The 5957-nt window shown below is 38.3% G+C and overlaps 1 pseudogene; it reads right to left on the reverse strand.

Moving 5' to 3' along the window:
* Nucleotides 1-4758: 4758 nt before the first annotated feature.
* On the reverse strand, nucleotides 4759-5078 carry LOC102495727 (cytochrome c oxidase assembly protein COX16 homolog, mitochondrial pseudogene; annotated as a pseudogene).
* Between the last annotated feature and the right edge of the window lie 879 nt (nucleotides 5079-5957).

Below are 5957 nucleotides of genomic sequence, written 5' to 3' on the forward strand. Positions count from 1 at the left end.
TTATCTTTAGTGAAAAGTATAATGTAAATGTCTATATTTTTTTTGGTATATAATTTCCAGTTCCAGGAGCATTTTCTTTCCACATGGATTGCCTTTCCTCCTTTGTCAAAAATTACTATATTTAAGCATCTCTATTGCTGGTCTATCTGTTCATTTCCATTCATCTATTTGTCAATCCTTTTGCCAGTACCACACTGTAGTTTGCTTATTGCCATTGTTAAGACTGGAGTACAGTAGTGTTAGTCCTCATGTGTTATGCTTCCTCTTCAATACTATGTTGACTATGTTTAGTTTTTTGCCTCTCCCTATAAACTATAGAATCAGCTTACCCATAGCCACGAAGTAAGTTGCTAGAATTTTAATTGGGGTTACAAGGAATCTATACTTCAAGTTGGAACAAACCGACATATTAACAGTATTGAACCTTCTTTATATATGTACAAGGAATATCATCCCATCTATTTGCATATGCTTTGATTCTTTCATCACAGATGTATAGGTTTACTCATAAAGAACTAGTACTTATTTTGGTAGATTTATAACTAATATATTATTTGCTGATGGTAATAAAAATGGGGATGTGTTTTGATTTTGAATTTCAATTATTCTGATCATAGCAATAGATATGGGAAGAGCATTTGACAAACCTAACCCTCATTCATAATTAAAAACAGTGAAGAAACTAGAAAGAGAAGGGACCATCCTCAAAATAATAAGGAATATCTACCCAAAACTCCTCTAGCCAACCACTGTACTAAAAGCTAAGTGCACCGAACTAAGTGCTTATTCCCTTACCCACATCCCAAATTTATATGTTGAAACTCTAATCAAGAAGTTAATGTGTTAGGAATAGAAACTTTGGGAGGTTAGGTCATGAGAGAAGATCCTCATGGGTAAGTGCCTTTATAAAAGACACCTAAGGAAAAGCCCCTCATCTCTTTCACCATGTGAGAGCACACTGAGAATGCACCGTCTCTGAAACAGAAAGTGAGCCTTCACCAGATATGCAATACATGGGCACCTTAATCTTAGCTTCCCAGGGTCCATAACTGTGAAAAATAGATGTTTGGTTTCTGGAGAGGCCCACGTTGGTTCCTAGGCAGATGTGACCATACTAGGTGTGCCTGTAATCCTAGCTAATTGAGGTGGTCTAGGCTGCAGGGGAATGTGGAACAGGTCCATCAACTGGGACCCAACTCATTGAAAGGTGAAATGGGGGACCAGCAGTTAGCGTAATGGCTATGTTGCTGGACTCCCATGTAGTCGACCGTGGTTCGCATCCTAGACCCGGTGGCTTAAAACTCACACTGGGCGCGTGTGTGCGTGCCCAAGACCCGAGAGGAGAATGGAGGAGAAAGGATTGTGGCGTGGCCACTCCCCCTGGGGAGTGATTTCTCGCTTTCTGTCTCTCTGTCTCTCTCTGTCTTTCTGGTGAGCGCACACACCCTATAGCAAAAACCTCTCCAAAAAAAAAAAAAGAAAAGAAAAGAAATACACCAGATGTATTTGCATGCACACCCAGAATCCAGAAAGGAGGAGACATGTAGGAGAAGGGATAGTGACATGGCCATGCCTCATGGAGGTGCGCCTGCTCTTGCTCTCTCTCTCTCTCATCCTCTCTCTCTCTCTCATTCTCTCCAACAAGTGCACATACCATCTAACAATTTTTTAAAAAAGTAGATCAGTGTATTGTCTAGCATTATATTAAAATAGTCTATTTTTTTTCCTATTTCTCAAGTTTATGTATGCATTTAGAGAAAAAAAAAAAGAGAGAAATACAGGCAGACACGCATGACACATGACAGCGTCCTGCCATGCCATTATTCAGACCTCTCAGCCAGTCAGGATCAAGGGTGTGCCTGGCACATTTAGGTTAACCTGAGGCATGAACCATAGCTTTTCCTACCTGGCTCCAGCATTGCACAACACTACCTCACCACCAGTTCCACCCTGGATGGGCCTGTTCTATTATTTTGAGAGAGAACAAAATGTTTAAGAACTTTGGTGAGCACAAACTATTTTTTTAATATATTTTTAAAATTTTAATAAAGACAATTTTAGTTTTAACCCATCAAAATCAAAGAAATGCTAAGAGAGATTTGCTTAAAACTTAGTCAGGAAAGAGGTTAGGAGTCTGTTCAAATAGTAGGTACATGAACCTACCAGGAGCTCAAGACAAGAAAAAAATCCTTACATCTGGAAAACAAAACCTTCATCTCTAACGGTTCCATTGGATTCCTTTCAGATCTTCCAAGAATTTCCTCACCTCCTGGAACTCATCAGCTCCTTTCTCCTACCTTTTAAGTAGTTCATTGTCTCTCTTCTCTTTCATCTCTGTTAGCTTTGTCATTATAAATATCCTAAATTCTTTATCTGACATTTCAGTGAGTTCCATTGTACTGTCTGAGGAGGAAGAGGAGCTACTCTTTTCCTTTGGAGGAGAGGGATTTTCTTTCTTTCTCAATTTCTTGTGACCCTGCAGTGATTTCTGGTCATCTGATAGAGGTGCATTTCTTCCTAATTCTTTTTTTTTTTTTTTAAGAGGTTTTCGCCATAGGGCGCGTGCACTCACCAGAGAGGCAGAGAGATAGAAAGCAAGAAATCACCCCCCAGGGGGGATGGCCATGCCACAATCCCCTCTCCTCCATTCTCCTCTCGGGATCTTGGGCACGCACGCGCACGCGCCCGGCGTGCGTTATAAGCTACCAGGTCCAGGACATGAACCGCGGTCGAACCGCGGTCGACTACATGGAAGTCTAGCGACATAGCCATTATGCTAACTGCTGGTCCTGATTTCTTCCTAATTCTTGAAGTTCAATTTGATCATTCAGAGGCGTGCAGGAGGAGGTAATCTGCAATTTCTCTTCCATTCCATGTTTCCTCTTTGTGCATCAGATTCAGTGGGAATTGAGAAATATTCTGACCCTAATCATATTCAGATGTTTGGATCCTGTTCGCTTGGACCTGTCTAGACACTCAGTGTGTGGAGGCTGAGCAGCCAAGGATTGAAGTTAAAGGAAAAAAGAAAAGTATTAGAGAAGAGGAAAGAAGAAGAAAAAAAATTAAACAAAAAATACAAAAAGACAATAAAATTATTATATTTTAATATTAAAAAGCAAAAAAAATGAAAACCATGCACCGTGCAAAAGCAGTATTTCACAGCTCAAGATCAGTAGCCATCTCAGGATGGGTCTGGGTTTGTGCCTCTCCTAAATGGGATGGGGAAAGGCACAAATTAGCATGATTAAAAAGGAGGGGCTTCAGAGCTCAGAGAATACTTTTTTTAAAAAAATAATTAAAAAAACACAGGGAGACACAGAGAGACAGAAAGATGGAGAGGACACAGAGGTAGTCCTAACCACTAGAAATGGATGTAGAGGGAGAAGCCTCAGCAGAATATCTTCATTTTTAGCCCTTGAAAACAATATTTCATAGCTATAGTTCAATAGCCGTCTCCAAGCACAAACTACATCTTCGATTTCTTTTTTAATTGATACAAAGCATATGTGCTTACTGGAGAGAAAGGAGAGAAAGAGAAGCACTTACAAAAGGGTCATGGTCATGCCACAATCCTTTCTCTCCCCTTTCTCCATCCCATCAGGACTTCAGGCATGCATACACCTGTACCCTGAGTGTTTTTAAAGCCTCTAGGTCCAGTATTTGAACCATAGTCAGCCATGTGGGCTCCTACTCCCTATAACACAGCAAGTCATCATTGTGCCATGGGACTGTTAATTTTGTTGAAAATCAAATAAGACAATTCCATTCATCAAAGGAAGTATATAGAGTTAGAGCTTATATTCTAATAAAGACTATATACTATTTTATATGCTATTAGAATGTGCTATGGTTTGAATGTGCCCCCCCCAAATAAAAACCAAATTCATGTGTTTTTATCAGATTCCTATTGTGATGGAATTAAGAGAGTGAAAACTTCAACTATGATGTTGAAAGATGAACCCTATGGAAGCTAATTAAGTCTTCAGTATAGGGTTTCTGTAATTGAATCTTGGTTAGTTTCTAATTGTGAAAGAGACACAGAACTACAGGAAGACACAAACACAGCACATGTTTGTTCTGTCTTGGTATGTGCTGCTCTCCATTGTGTTATCCACCGGCAAGAAGACCCTCATCAGAGTTTGTCCATTGACCGTGGACCTCAAAAATGCTGAGCTAAGTAACTTTCCATTAAAATTACTCAGACTCTAGTATCTCTTCTCTGCAATAAAGAATTGACTAAAATAAAATAGGTGCTTGAAACTTAGAAATAATTATGGCCTTTAAAAAGAAAAACTCATGGCAACACTTATCCATCAGAAGCAAGGAAGGCAGAATTTCTGCGATAATCAACAATGCTGAAGTAGCAGACAGAGACTCTGATTTGTATGGATCTGTATTGGAAGTAGAAAAATAGTGAGAGCAGCAACTGGGACTACACAGTAATCCTTCATGATCCCCTTACTCTTCAGTGGTCAAAGTCAGCAAATTAAATGGGGATTTCTATGTTCTATATTCTCTTTTTTAGAAGTATTTGCATTTTTATTGGAAGCTGTGAATAGATGTGACCAACACTATTACTTTTGTTTGGATATAAAAATCAAGAAGGTATATAGATCTTTACTTGACTTTTTATCAAGATTATTTTCCATCAGATTACTCATATCCAGGTTTCTGAAGGTCTGAAATTTTCTTTCTGCTGGATAGGAGTATGTAATAAGAAGTCAAATTGATAACATTTTTATTAAAAAAATGTCATAGTCAAATGGTCTTAGTCTTATAGATTTCTGAATTTCACCCTTGGAGGAGGTCAGGATCCTCTCAAGGCCTTGTTTCTCAAATATTCTTCCAGTCATCCAAAGTAGAGTCCTTTATTTTCTCGAACCCCAACTCTAAAGATATTTTATTTATTTTCAGTTTTTTCTCCAATTTAGGATCAATTTTAAGCCTCAAAGCATCATACCAGATTTGTGAAAATCATGAAGATTGAAAAAATGTCCAACAATCAGAAACAACATGGGGACTCCATAGTGAAGGGTCTTATTCTTGCACAAGGCACACATCACAGAGGGTGAAAACATAATTGAACTCACAGACCTGCTCAGATGTCCTCTAAACACATCCGGAGCATCCTCCCAAATTTCAGTAGCCCAAGCTCCCTCCTACAAAAGGATTCCTTGATTGTTATGATTTTCTACAAATTCTTTAAGAGTGGCATTAATGAGGATGGTGGCCAATAAAATTACCAGAGACATTCTTCACAGGTAAAGAAAAGACAACCATAGAATTTTTTCTAGAATCATGAATGACTCTGTATTGCCAAAGCAATCCAGCACAAGAAGAGTAGGGTGGGAGGCATCTTACTCCCTGACACTAAAATATATTACAAATGTATGATAATCAAAACAGTATGGTATTGGCTCAAAAACAGACATGTGGATCATTGGAACAAAATAGAGACCCCAGTGTTAAACCCTAAAACATACAACCAACTGATTTTGACAAAGGATACCAGTCAATCCAGTGGAAAAAAGAAAACTTTTTTAATAAATGGTGCTAGAAACACTGGATATTGACCTGCAGAAAGATAAATCTGGATTCCTAACTTTTACCATGAACAAAAATAAACTCAGAGTGGATGAAAGATCTAAACCTAAGATCTCAAATGATAAAACTACTGGTGGAAAACACTGGAAAAATTCTGAAAGACATTGGAGTAGACAAATATTTCTTAAATAAGACTCCCAAAGCACAGGTAATCCCCCAAATAGATAGATGGGATTTCAACAGATTAAGAAGTTTATGCACAACATAAGACACAGTAATTAGTATAAATCAACAACCCTCAGAGTGGGAGAATATTTTTATAACTTATGTCTCAGATCTCAGATAAGGTACTGATCATAAGAATACAAAGAGAACTCAAGCACCTTATCTCCCACCAAAAAAAAAAAAAAAAA

Source organism: Tupaia chinensis, unplaced genomic scaffold (assembly GCF_000334495.1).
Source record: "Tupaia chinensis unplaced genomic scaffold, TupChi_1.0 Scaffold000362_1, whole genome shotgun sequence".
Classification (NCBI taxonomy): Eukaryota; Metazoa; Chordata; class Mammalia; order Scandentia; family Tupaiidae; genus Tupaia; species Tupaia belangeri.